The sequence below is a fragment of the Choloepus didactylus genome (genome assembly GCF_015220235.1).
Source record: "Choloepus didactylus isolate mChoDid1 chromosome 24 unlocalized genomic scaffold, mChoDid1.pri SUPER_24_unloc1, whole genome shotgun sequence".
Taxonomy (NCBI): Eukaryota; Metazoa; Chordata; class Mammalia; order Pilosa; family Megalonychidae; genus Choloepus; species Choloepus didactylus.
The window spans coordinates 581,697-595,834 of NW_023637604.1; positions in this window are offsets into that span (position 1 = coordinate 581,697).

Sequence of the window (14,138 nt, forward strand, 5' to 3'; positions counted from 1 at the left end):
ATGACTGTATGGTATTTGAATATATCCTTATAAAATTGCAGGGAGAAAATAAACAGAGGGACAGAAGTGCAGGAGAGAACTTGGAGAGAGAGATGTATGTATTCACTATTGATGGGAAAGTAGAATGGTGTAGACTATCTGGAGGACAGTGTAGTGGTTCCACAAGAAGCTAGGTATGTGGGTGTCACAAGGTCCTGCCACCCCACTATGGGAAATATGCTTGGAAGATCTGAGAACAAGGAAATGAATGCACATTAGCACACTGGTGTATATGGTGGTAGTATTCACAATTTGCAATGAACAGGGGTCATCTAGGGGTACACTGACTGATAAACAAAATGGTGAACTATGGTGTATACATACAATAGAATATTGAGTGGCTATGAGAAGGAATGAAACTGTGAGACATGCAACTAGGTGAATGGATCTTGAGTACAGCATTTTGAGAGAAGAATGCCAGAAATGAGAGGACAAACATTATAATGCCTCACTAATATTGAATAACAATGATGTGTAAATTTGGAGAACTGAATCATAAGGTGCATCTTATCAGGGGAATGCTTACTGTAATGGTCCATAGATTGTGAGCTCTTATAGCTGTCACATCTATTCCTGATTTGTAATGGTTATCTCTAAATCCTGAGATGCTGAGCTCTCCTTGCGTATAACCTGTTCAATCTCTGGAACTTTGGGTATCTACATGACATCCAAGACTTGGAGCTAGAGCTTAGCAGCTATGAATGTCAATATTATCCCATAAGGCAACTGTTGAGAGAGCTGAAAAAGAGTTCAGACTTCAATTAGAGATATAAACTAAGTAGATATGGTTAGGACAAAGGCAAATCAGGCCCAAGGGTAAAGGACGATACTGACTTTGTTTTAAAATTACTTTTGTGCAAGACCAAGGAAGATGTTTATTTGGTGCAGGATCCAGATTTGCTGTAGCACACTAGATAATTTAACTTGTATGATCAGTTTGAACACCATAGGAGCTGTGAAAGGGATGTAGGACGTGGAGTTTGTACAGGCTGGGGTGAAATCCTGATACATCCCAGAGTGATATGGGGAGACAGTAGAAATGTATTTGTGGGGCCCTCTTAGGACCTGGGGAGAAATGCAGAAATGTTGGACTTCCGAACTCCTGGGTTTCTGCAGATTTTACTGCAACATTGAGGACTGCCAGTTTAGTGGGCTGAGTCCTTGATCTGAGGGTTCTCCCTTGTGAGGCTAGTTACTACAAGGGAGAAACTAAGCATACTTTTAATTGTGCCTAGGAATCCCTGCCAGAGAGCCTCTTGGTTGCTCAGATGTGACCCCCTCTCTCTCTAAGCCCACTTGTCAGGTGAACTAACTACCCTCCCCTCTATGTGGGACATGACATCCAGGGGTATAAATCCCCCTGGCAACACAGGAAGTAACTCCTAGGGTTGAGTCTGCCCCCAGCATTGTGGGATTGAGAGGAACTTCTTGACCAAAAGGGGGAAAAGAGATGAAACAAAATAAGGTTCCAGTGGCTGAGAGATTTCAAATGGAGTAAAGAGGTTACTCTGGAGGGTATTCTTACGTGCTATATAGATATCAGCTTTTAGTTTTTAGTGTGTTGGATTGGCTATAAGGAAATATCTGAAGCTGTCAAACTGCAACCCAGTGACTTTGATTCTTGAAGATGATTTTATAACTTTGTAACTTGCGCAGTGTGACTGTGTGATTGTGAAAATCTTGTGGCTCATACTCCCTTTATCCAGTGTATGGACAGGTGAGTAGAAAAATGGGGACAAAAATTAGATGACGAATAGGATGAGATAGAGGGGATGGAAAGATCTAGGTGTTCTTTTTTGCTTTTATTTGTATCTTGGAGTAAGGAAAATGTTCAAAAATTGATTCTGGTGATGAATGCACAAATGTATGATGGTGCTGTGAATAACTGATTGTACACTGTGGATGAATGAGGGTGTGTGAATATATCTCAATAAAACTGTACTTTTTAAAAAGTAAATGAAAACTGGGGGGAGGAGAGAAAGGAGATACTTTGGAAACTTTTTATTTTAGTTTAGTTTTTGGAGTAATGAAAGTGTTCAAAGATTGTGGTGATGAATGCACAACTATATGATGATACTGTGAAAGTGCACGCTTTGAATGATTGTATGTCACGTGAATATATCTCAATAAAATTGCATTTAAAAAATAAAAAGTTTAGAAATAAAAGCCAATAAGTCTTTTGTTAACATATTGGTAACCACAGGTAGGATTTCTCCATCAAAGAAGTTAATATGTTTTCCACCAGAGAATTGTTGTCAAGTTGTAAATGAACAGTAATATTCAGAGATATATAATTAATATGACAGGGATGTCACTGCTCAAACAGTCCCAAGACCAGAGGCAGAGGCTTATGGTAGACTTGAAAGGCTAGTGTGTGCCCAAGACTTTGGCCTGGAGAGTCATTTGTAATATTGTCTGTGCCGGTTTCAGTGTATTGTGTCCCCCAAATGCCATTATCTTTGTAGTCTTGTGTGGGGCAGAAGTTTTGGTGCTGGTTGGATTTGCTTGGAATGTGCCCCACCCAGCTGTGGGAGATGATTCTGATGAGATGTTCCCATGGAGGCATGGCCCCGCCTATTTGGGGTGGGCCTTGATCGGTGGAGCTATATAAATGAGCTAACTTGGGGGGAGAAGAGAGAGTGCAGCTGGGAGTGATGTTTTGAAGAGGAGCAAGCTTGCTAGAGAGGAACGTCCTGGGAGAAAGCCGTTTTGAGGCTGGAGCTTTGGAGCAGACGCCAGCTGCCTTCCTAGCTAACAGAGGTTTTCCGGACACCAAATTAAGACATTGTCAATTCCAGGTGTTTGCTGGTTGTGTCTCCTTAAGACCAAACAGTTGGATGGGAAGTGAACAACAGCCCGTCAACTGGTTGTTTGATCCACATCCCAGAGAAAGAGCCAGAGGATTGGCAGCACTGGATGAGGGAGTGGCTTTATGAAGCCTTTCTCTGTCAGTGGCATTCAAATGGAGGCCCAACCAATTAGGAAACAAGAAAGGTGGTTCTCTGGATCTGGCCTCCCATCAACTTAGCCTCTGGCCCTAAGAAGATAACCCACTTTCCCAACTGTGCAGGGAAACCTGTGCTACAATCTTTCTAATGGTGGTAATAGTGATGAGGTCTTTTCTATGTTTAAGGTCAATGCAGATACTTGCAAATGCTTATCAGTAATGAGCTACACGCTGATTGATAGGAAAACAGAGTGCCTGAGAAGTAAGTTACAACCTCCATAAGTCAACAGTTAAAGTCACAGGTCAGGCAGGCAGTTTTAGTGTGATGTGAATTAACAGGGGTGTTCCAATAGGCAGGAGAGATAGAGGAAGGTGGGCTGCAAGGGAGTCCATGTTTGAGATCACCCCAGGCAGCTGGCTCCAAGATAATGTGTCTGTAGAGAGAAGGGATCCAACAACAAGACTTCAGGTAGTCCCTGAGATGTAAGCAATGGAGGAAGGTAGATGAACTGTCTAGTGAGTAAATAGCAGGACTCAAGTATAGAGGGCCTGGCAACCCTGAAAGCAAACTGAATCATGGAGAACAAGGCAGCAGAAGCCTCACAATCAGGACTGAGACAAAATGTCAGTTCTCCCCAAACTGAGGTATAGCCGTAAAATGGAATATTAATCAGCCACAAAAAGGAATGAAGTACTGATATGTGCTACAACATGAATGAATCCCAAAAGCATTATGCTAAGTAAAATAAGCTAGTCATAAAAGACCACATATTATATGACTCTGTTTATACACAATGTACAGAATAGGCAAATCTATATAAACAGAAAGTAGATTGGTGGTTTCCAGGGGCTAAGAGTAGGGAGGAATGTGGTAGGACAGCTTAATGGGTACAGAGTTTCTGTTTGGGGTGATGAAAATGTTTTGGAACTAGGTAGTGGTGATGGTTGACAATAAAGTGAATATACCAAAACTCACTGAATTGTATATTTTATGTGAAGTTTATGGTAAGTCAGTTATGTCTCAATTTAAAAAGGGGAAAATGCAAAATCAGAGTTACAAATCTTTTAAAATGATCATGTTGTCTCTCATGTAAATTCACTTGGAGATAATGTCGAAAGTCTTGACATAAAACTTTTCTTGAATTTGACCTGTGAATATGGTAGTTCTAGTACCCCTTCTTTGCTGACCCTCTGATAGGCTCTAATCAAGGATCCCCTATCTATGCCAACCAAATGCCTGTAAAAATTGCAGCTGAATCTGCTTATGTTCCCACCCAGGCTCAGATGCACCACAGTTTCTGAGCCCAGAGATCATATATAATAACTCCTGCCCACAGTTTCTGAGCCCAGAGATAAGACATTATAATAACTCCTGCCCACTGCCTGTGGGGTTTGGAATTTATTCATATTCTCAAATGTGGGATTGAGTGCCCCCCTTCCAATAGGTGGTCTTCCCTAGCCTCCTTGTTCCTAGGCATACTCGGACTTGTGCCCAGTCTGCAGGACTAGCTTTCCGCTATTTTCATATCCTTGGAGCTGATTGTTATAGTGGCTGATACTGCCAAGTTCCACTCCCTCTCTCTTTTTACTGCAGAAACCCAGCACTACTGAGACTCATCCTTCCCCACCCTGCTTTTACCACTTGCAAATGCCCTTGGAACTGATCTTAGCCCTGCATCTCCTTGGGCAATTAATTGAGTTCTGGTAAAGAATCTTTCAGAATCCCAGGTCCTACTTCCCTGCTGATTCCTGAGTATTCTACAAGAGTCTGGATTCTTGGCTGCCTGACATGCCTGCTCGACAGCTTAGCTTACTGCTGCTACTTCAGGAATGAGGCCATAGGAATGGGTCAATCAACTGTGCTCTCCTAAGCCAGCATCTGCAATTTGGGCTTTTGTCTTCCAGTGCATCCTCCCCCCATAGGGTTGCCAAATATAGCAAACAAAAATACAGAATGCCCAGTTAAATGTGAATTTCAGATAAATAAAAATACTTTTTTAGTGTAAGTATATGCATGCAATATTTTGGACATACTTACACTAAAAATATTGTTATCTGAAATTAAAATTTAACTGAGAGTATTGTATTTTATCTGGCAACACTGTCCCCACAGGAGTTGGCATCAGCTTAGCCATTCTTCCCTTCAAGCTCCTTGCCTTGGTGTCACTTTCTGCCCCCCCATTCCCCTTCTTGTTCTGATTTATTTCTTTTATTTTTTAATCAGGCTTCCTGGTGATTGCTTCCCCTGCTCCCCTGGAGTCTCTTCTCCTCTCCATTTCAAATCTTCACATTGTGTTTTCTGGAATAATAATAAGAGCTATTTGAGCACTTATGCACCAAGCACTATTCTTGGTGCTTTACCTGTATTCTTTCATTTCATCTTCAAGGCGAATATTATGTCAATCCCCAATTTATATATGAGGTGCAAAGAGGTGAAGTAAATTTACTCAAAGCCACTTACTAAATGGTAAAGCCAGGATCCTACCCATATGTATTTTCACATGTCTAAGACAATTATTTCCCTTTAAAAGGAGTTTGTATCAGAATAGGTAGCACATGAAAATATTAGAATCTTAATCCTACTCTTTTTTATATATCACCTCCTTCCACAAAAAGTATTTCATGCAGTTTACAGAGATATACGTATTGTAGCAAAATAAGAAATAAAATAGGAAATAGGAACAAATGGAAAATGAAGCAAAAAATAAGATAAACCTGGGATAGGAACAGAAAACAAAATTTTGCTTGATTGCTAGTGGTAGCCACAAATCTATCTCTGAACTTTCTAGCAGCAAAATCAGAAGGAAATTATAAAATCAGTCATGCTTTTCATAGGATTTGCAGGGAAAAAAGCAAATTAGTTTCTCAGGACTCCCTTAAAAATGGTTTTTATTGTGTCTTTACTCCATGAAATATTTTTTCTTGTGTCTTTACTCCATGAAATGGTTTTTCTTGTGTGTTTACCCCGGCTTTAGAAAGATAACCAATCAAATCAATTCAAATATAATATAATTGATAGTCTTTTTGCTTATATAATATAAAAAGTCAGTCTCTCATCAGTTATTAAGAACTGAAAATACATTTAAATGATCCTAAATGATTGAGTTGGGAACTTCAGGCATGACAGGTGTCCCGTGAGCACAGTGCCTCAAGCCTTGTACCCAGGTGTCCATTCAATCAGTCAACAAATATTTATTGTACACACTCTATGTGCTCTGCCTGGATGAATCCATCCACTCCATGATATAATGACTACTTGTATGTTGATGACCCCTAAATCTATATCTCTAGACTAGAATGTTCTAAGCATCAGACTAATATGTCCAACTACTTGCTGCCTATCTCCACTTGGATGTCCTATAGACAGCTCACAATATGTCCAAAATTAAATTTATCAATTATCTATTCTTCCCTCTTCCTCTCCTTCCTTATCTCAGTGATTATAATCAAGTCTAGTCAAGAAACACAATGCATACCCAATATTTTGATAGAGAATATAATATAAAGAATCTTATTGGAGATCTAAAAAAGCAAAAAGGAGACAATGAGGTATCACAGAGGTAACTGCACCAAGCAGCTAGCATCCTTTAGGCTGGAGGAATAAAAGGAAGAGGTTAAGATTATTAGACTTCAGAGTTTAAAGGTGGGGTTCTGGGGAGCTAGGACCCTGTTCTCTGAGAAGGGGGAAACTGCTTGACTGGTGCTGGGGTCCCAGGGGGCATGATGAGGTGGGTTCTGGATATTCTGGGAGAGTGAAAGAAACTGGAAACTGGAGCCAAGTGCAACTGTAACCACCTGCTTCTGATCAGTGAAAGGCCATTGCTGGGGCAACATGAGCAAGAACAGAAATCATAAAAAGGAACCATCTCTTTTCTCTCCTCCAGCCTTGTAGTCTCTGGCAAATGTGTGGAGGATGAATTGAAGTCTAGAAAGAGATCCTGGGCAAGCAAGACTGAATACTGTTGCATAAGAGATGATTGGGGTTGAACTAAGTTACTGGTAGTCAAGATAGATGGAAGCAGCCTGATTTCCCCTTGCAGCTTGTAGTGAAATGTGAGAGGAAAGGGATAAACTGAGAAATGAGCACTTAGACACAAAGAAACCATAAAATGATGGTTTGGAAAATTCAGAGCCTATCCAGATAGTGTGTTCTGAGACTAAAGCCAGAAGTGGCTCTATCAGGGACCTAACTTGAGCTTCCAGAAAGTGAGTTCCTGAAGAATAAGGCTCCATGTGAGGGTTTAACTGAACATGGTACCAGTCAGTCATTTCAGTGGAAGTCAGTTTGTGGGCAAGATCTGTGGGAAGTTTTATTTTCTGATGGTTTAGACACCTGTGAACTGAATGCAAAGCTGACAAATTTTTCTGTGTGTGAAATTTGTATGACTGAAACCACTGCCAAGCTGGACTAAAAGGGGTAGAGAAGGGACAATTAGAAGGAAGAATGATGTTTCTGTTTGCTAAAGCTGCTAGAATGCAATACACCAGAAATGGACTGGCTTTTACAAAGGGAATTTATTAGGTTACAAATTTACAGTTCTAAGGCCATAAATGTGTCCAAACTAAGGCATCAACAAGAGGATACCTTCTCTGAAGAAAGGCCAATGGCATCTGGAACACCTCTGTCAGCTGGGAAGCACATGGCTGGTGTCTGCTGATCCTTTGCTTCCAGGTGTGTTGCTTTCAGCTTCTGATTCCAGTGGCTTTCTCTTTAAGCATCTGCGAGTTCTCACTTAGCTTCTCTGGGACAAACTCTGTACTTCATTTCTTAGCTTAGCATCTCCAAATATCTTTCTGTTTGAATCTCCAAGCATCTGGGTCTGTGTTATCTCTGAGCACTCTCTCTCTCCCTGAGCACTCTTAAGAACTACAGAAAACTAATCTTGAATGGGTGGAGTCACATTTCATGGAAATAACCTAATCAAAATATTCCACCCACAATAGGACTTTCCCCACAAGAGTGGATTAAAAGAACATAGTCTTTTGTGGGGTACATAACAGATTCAAACCAGCACAAATGACTTCAATGGAAGCCAAGCTATGGACCAATTATATCTCCTTGGGCTAATAGAGCAGGCCTCCCATGAGCATGGAAAGGATGGATCCACCCATGCTCTTGGAGAGGACAGGTCATCTGCCCTAGCACTTGGAGGGGGTAGGCCTTCTGCCCTGTTGTTCCAAGAGAGTGCCAACACTCAAGTGCTTGGAGATGTTGGGGCCTGTGCCATAGTGATTGCAGATAGCCTGACTGCCACCCCAATACTCAGAGAGGGCCCACCAGAGCCCTGGTATTTGTGTAGAGCCTGGCCTCCATTCTTTTGCTTGGAGAAGAGGGGGCCAGTGTCCCAATGTTCAGGAAGAGCATGACCACTTGTGCAAGCATGTGGGGATGCTGCTCCATCAGGTCTGGAGGACAAAACTTCAATCCACAGATGACTCTCAGACCTTGAAATCTAATGGAGTTTACCCTGATGGTTTCAGAATTGTTTGTGACCCATAACATCTGTTTTCCTTCCAATTTCTCCCTATTGGAATGGAAATGTCTATTCTATGCCTATCCATCCGTTGAATATTGGAAGCAGCTAACTTCTTCTCTAGGTTTCACAGATCCACAGACAGAGGGGAATTGTGCCCCAGGACACAGCACAACCATAACTGATTTTGATGGAACTTTGTAGTTAGCATTGTCACTGGAATGATTTAAGGTTTTTGGGATGTTGTGATGGAATGAATGCATTTTGCACGTGGAGAGAACATTTCTTTTTGAGGACCAGAGGGCAGACTGTGATAGTTTGGAGCTATGTACCCCAGGAAAAATATGTTCTTACACTTAATCCATTCCTGTGTGTATGAACCCATTTTAAGTAGGACCTTTTGATGAGGTTACTTCAGTTAAGGTGTGGCCCACCTCAATCAGGGTGGGTCTTAATCCTATTACTAAACTCCTTTATAAGCAGAATGAAATTTGAGCAAAAAGAAAGAAAGCCACAGAGGAAGCAGCTGGAAGCTGAATATGAGTGGAATCCAGAAGAGAAGAGAGAAGCCAGGAGGGGCCTCCTTTGTTTTGTAACGTGACAGAGGAGCCAAGGACTAAGGATCACTGGCACCCAGACCCATAACACCACAGTGTTCAGGGAGAATGTTTTGCCTTGATGATGCCTTGATTTGCACTTTTTCTAATCTCAAAACCATGAACAAATGAATTACCATTATTTAAGTCAACCCATTGCATAGTATTTGTTTTGGTAGCCAGAAAACTAAAACAATGTGTCTCTTGCATTTCTGCACATCTTGTGAGCAGAGTCACTAACTGGCCTTTCATTCCTAACTATCTTTTCAAGGATATAACAAACAGATTTGGAAGACAGAGACAGTGTCTTCCACCAGAGCAAAGGGCGGGTTTGCTTACTTTCTAGTATAGTAAAGGTAATTTCTCCCTCCAACACAAATGTCATGTGGTTTGCTTACTGCCCATTATTGATGCAGGTTCTCTAGTTTCAGGGTTCCTTAGTGTGATACATGCCATTGCATGTGCAGTATGCACATGGGTTCCTCTATTTCGCCCCTGTGGGGCCTGGATGGCAAGGGGAACTGACACAAACATGATGCTCATGCTGCTTGCTGTGCTGTGGATAATAAAGTTCTTTGTCTTTGACCCAGAGTGTCTTCTGCTAGCACCCATGAAACTGTTCCAGGCTAACCTGTTAGCTTGTAAATAAGGTAAAATTCAGATTCATAGTTCTTGACAATACACAGCCTAGATTGGAAAGCTGGAGGGGTAATTTAATTTCCAAAATTTGTGAAGACAGAAAGGGAATATGACTGCACAAAGTATGAATACTTTCAGCAGCCATAAGTAGGAAATTCAACTATAGTAGCTTAAACAAATAAGGGTTTGTGTTTTTTCCCACTTAACAAGGCTAGTTGTATTGGGTTCTTGGTGTTGAATAAAATTGCTCAATGATATCAGGGCCAACATTTCTGTTGCTTTTCCTGCATAGTCACAATATGGCCGCTTCAACTGGAGCCATTGTATCCATGTTCATGGCAGGAAAAAGGAAGAGAGAATAAAGTGCTGTCTTTTCCTCTTTTAAACAAGAAAGCAAAACATTGCCAGAAATTGCCATCAGATTTTCTCTTACATTTCATTGGTCAGAACTATGTCTTATAGACATCCTTAGTGGCAAAGGGGGAAGGGGAAGTGAATGGGGAACACTGTTGCCCTAAATAAAATTTCATGTCTGCTAGAAAGGAAGAATGTGAAAATGGACACTGTATTGGCAACCAAAGGTCTCTGCTACAATGATCTGCAAGCTCAGCTCCCTGAAGCAAGCAATCCAGTTTCAGAGTGGCCTAATCCAAGCCAGTGGCCAGTCCCAGGTGACCAAGGAACATAATGAGAAGAGCTTCCTTGTTGAGGCTGTTGCTGGGATAGGCTTTCTAAGGAGTATAGATGTGTCTGTGTACTAGATAGACTCCTAAGATGATCCCTAATGATCCCTGCCTCTTAATATTCATGCCTTTGTGTAATCCCTTCCCCTTGAATGTGGGCTGGACCTAGTGACTTGCTTCTGATTAATAGAATTTGACAAGATTCATGGGATGTCATTTCCAACATTAGGTTACAAAAGATCATGACTTCATCTTCTTAGCAGTCTCTCTCTTGATTTCTCAGCTTGCATACTTTGATGAAACATAATCTCCAGAAGAACATCAGCTCTCCCCTGTTCAATTTCCCCCATAGAATGGTGCCACCAGGCAAGGGTCAGATGGATCAACACGGACATGAGTGTATAGGGTTATGTCTGACCACTGGGGAAGCCCTAAACTTCAGTTTGCAGTTTTATGGATCCAGGAGCATTGGAGGACAAAGAAGGGGATGAAGGCTAGGAGCAGAAGAGTTCTGAGTCAGAGTGGAGAAGAGTGACTTTAAATCTCCTCTTCCTTCCCCTGATAAGGAGACTGCATGGGTAGGGTCTCTGGTTAGGAGCATGATCACCCAGAGGGGGCCTGAGTCCTTGACTGCAACTCCCTTCACAGATCGCAATGCACTGGCTTGTGCACCAATTCTATGTGGGGAGGGCAGCTTTCATCTGTAAGTCCTGTCATGTAAGGCCTTTGTAATAACCTATGATTGGGCCTGAAATATGACACATAGGGTTTTGGCCAGGAGCCGGACTCCTCAGAGCCCAGCAATCTGTGTTTCACCAAGCCCTCCAGACAAAACCTGGTTTAAATCTTCATACTTGCACTTTCTGCCTATATAATCTTGGGGAAAGTCCCTTTTCCTCTCTGGAACTCCAATATGTCACTCATAAAATTGGCTGAATAAGATCTCACCTAGGACTAAATGAGATAACACTTATAAAGTGCTTAGTGTACTGCTCAACAATTAATAGGCATTCAATAGATGTAAATTCTCTTCCTGTAAATAAAAATGAACTGAACTTATTTTAAACAGCATTCATTACTTGTTTTCAGATTTTAAAACACATTCTGCAGTTTGCAAATTGTATAAAAGGATAAAGAAGAAAGTAAAAATTATAATGTCACTTGAGAAAAACAATCACTTTCAACATTATAGTGTCTATCACCCCAGTCTTTTTTCTATATCCAATAGAAAATTAAACTGCCCAAACAGTTTCTAATTGTGAGTAATAGCTATATATTTCTAACTCTTAATTATCTCCTTGACTGTCTACTTTGTGGATCATTGGTGACAAATTGAAATCCCAAGCTGGTTTCCCTCTGCCACACAACATGTGTCTGTGATACCTTCCTCTGCCATCAATTAATGTTTGCTTGGGAATAAACAAATTCATTTTAATATTGTCCCAAGGAAAATAAGCTGGAAAGAAATTAGAAAATGCATTCCAAAGCCCACTAGAAATGGGATTGAGCTTGCATGAGACTTTATTCCTTTCCATGATGTCAGGGCTCTGAAATACAGAGCCTTTGAGCATCTACTACGTTCAAGGCATCTTATTGAATAAAAAGATGAATTAAACGCAACTCTTAATGGACAGTCCAGTTTATTAAGGGAGTTAATAAAACTATATTGAGAATTACAATATATAGGACAGGTCATTTCAATTCAATTCAGCAAGTTATTTGCAGACTATTATATGCAAGGCTCCTAAGTGCTGAGATACAGTAATGAATAAGACATCATTCCACTTCTTGTGGAGATCACCACTTAGTGAGGACAAAAACCACATGCAATCCAGATGTCAGTTGGGCCTGCCTTCACAATTTGTGAACTCCTGACTTTCCAAATGATTTCCATGATCACACATGGGGCTTAACACCTGTTGCTTTTCTTGGGCTCTGGTCTCTGGCTCCTTCATCTAAAATACTATTTGTGTTTTACTCTAATACAATTTATACATGGTACTCACCCCTTCACCAGTTTTCACAAGACATCAGTTCACAATAATCCTTTCCTGAATTTTGGACTTTGAAGATTTGGGGGTAACAGGATAAGCTCACAGCATGAACCATGTGGCTTTCTATTATCTTCTTTCTCCTCCTTGCATCTTTGCTCTTACCCTCTCCCTCCTACATTGTTCCCATGGATCACACACTTCCTCCTCTATTATGCAGAACACTGTCCTCTCCAGCTCCTCCCTACCCCAAACCATGAAGATATTCAGTCAAACAAAAGATACCCTTTTATATGGATCACCTTCCTTGGAAGCAGTTAGGTTTATATTTAGCAAATTTGTTTTTGCATTATACCTATCAATAAGTGTATTAGTGTGATAGACCTTTAAATTGCCTTCCCAATACTCATTCACTCTCTCTTGCCACCAGAATATTGACTTTGTTCTGGGCAGTAATGTGACCAGTCCAGAGTGATATACTGATTTTTCTAGACTCCTTAAATCCAGGGTGGCTATGCACTCAGTTATGACCAGGATCCTAAGGGGAAATCAGCCGCGGGCTCCTGGTAAAGCTTTTGCTCTTCTGAAAAAAGAGACAGATATAGTTGTTGTTGCCTCTTTACCCCAGGGAAAGGATTGATTGCCAATCTGAAATAGTATGCCCACCCCTGGTCCGATAAAATACAGTTAAGGGGTACAATTATTTTGTAATAACATGGCAACTCTCGTTGCAACCGTGTAGGTGGTGGGGTGGAGGAAGATGGTAAGGGGAGCAGAATTCCTAGAGAAAGTTTCTTGGTAGATAATCCCATAGGTACTTGCTACAATAAAATTAAAAGATGAATGAAATTGGTGTGTGAAGAGATTTTGTTGGCATTGACTAGAATATCCAGTAATGTCAATATTTTGCATTACCAATCAGTCTTCATCCTCAATTGTTCTGTGAGAGCAGAACAATGACAAAACAGGAAACAGCACTATGTTATTCTTAGTTGAACCTGAGCCCAATATGTCCAATACAGAGTTCTGGTAGACCTGATTTGAAGTACATGACACAGGCTTGAGTATAAGAGAGGCTGCAACCTCCCCAACTCAGCATGAACAAAAATCTTACACCATTTTCTTATCAGTTGCATGGTGCAGGAAACTTAGGTGAGCAGAAAGACCTTTGATGATTCCAGCAATGTGAAACAAAGAGCAGCAGAGAACAGGTTTGTGCCCAGCTGCTTGGTCTTTAGTCTAGTGACCCCATTCCTTAGCTCATAAGTGAATGCATTCCAGGCAATGTCTTGCCATCACTTCTATCAATTTGGTGTTCCCTCCTGTTTAATAAGAGGGAAGAAAAAAGTAGGAAAAGGTGTGGAAACTTTCCTGGTATGAAGAGAGGGGAATGGGAACTCTTCTCCCCTTACATTCCTCTGCATTTGATTCTCTCTTAAGTAACCCATCAGGTTTAATAGCCAAGATTATGGTCAGGATAGTAGCCATCCCCTTTGGGAGAGAAGACCCATAGAATAGCATGACAGCTGTGCTCATCCTTTTGTGAATCCATCTACCTGACATTCATCATTCTTTATTTATCCTCACAGAACCACAACTGCACAGCAGGACAAAAATTTACCCACTATTTTATTCTCCATATCAAATAATATTTTTCTATAATTGTCCAACCTAGTTCAACAGAGGCTATACAATGAGCATTACATGGTAGCATAGTCCAGATAATACACCACCAGCAATATAAAAATATTCCACCTTTGAACATGAAA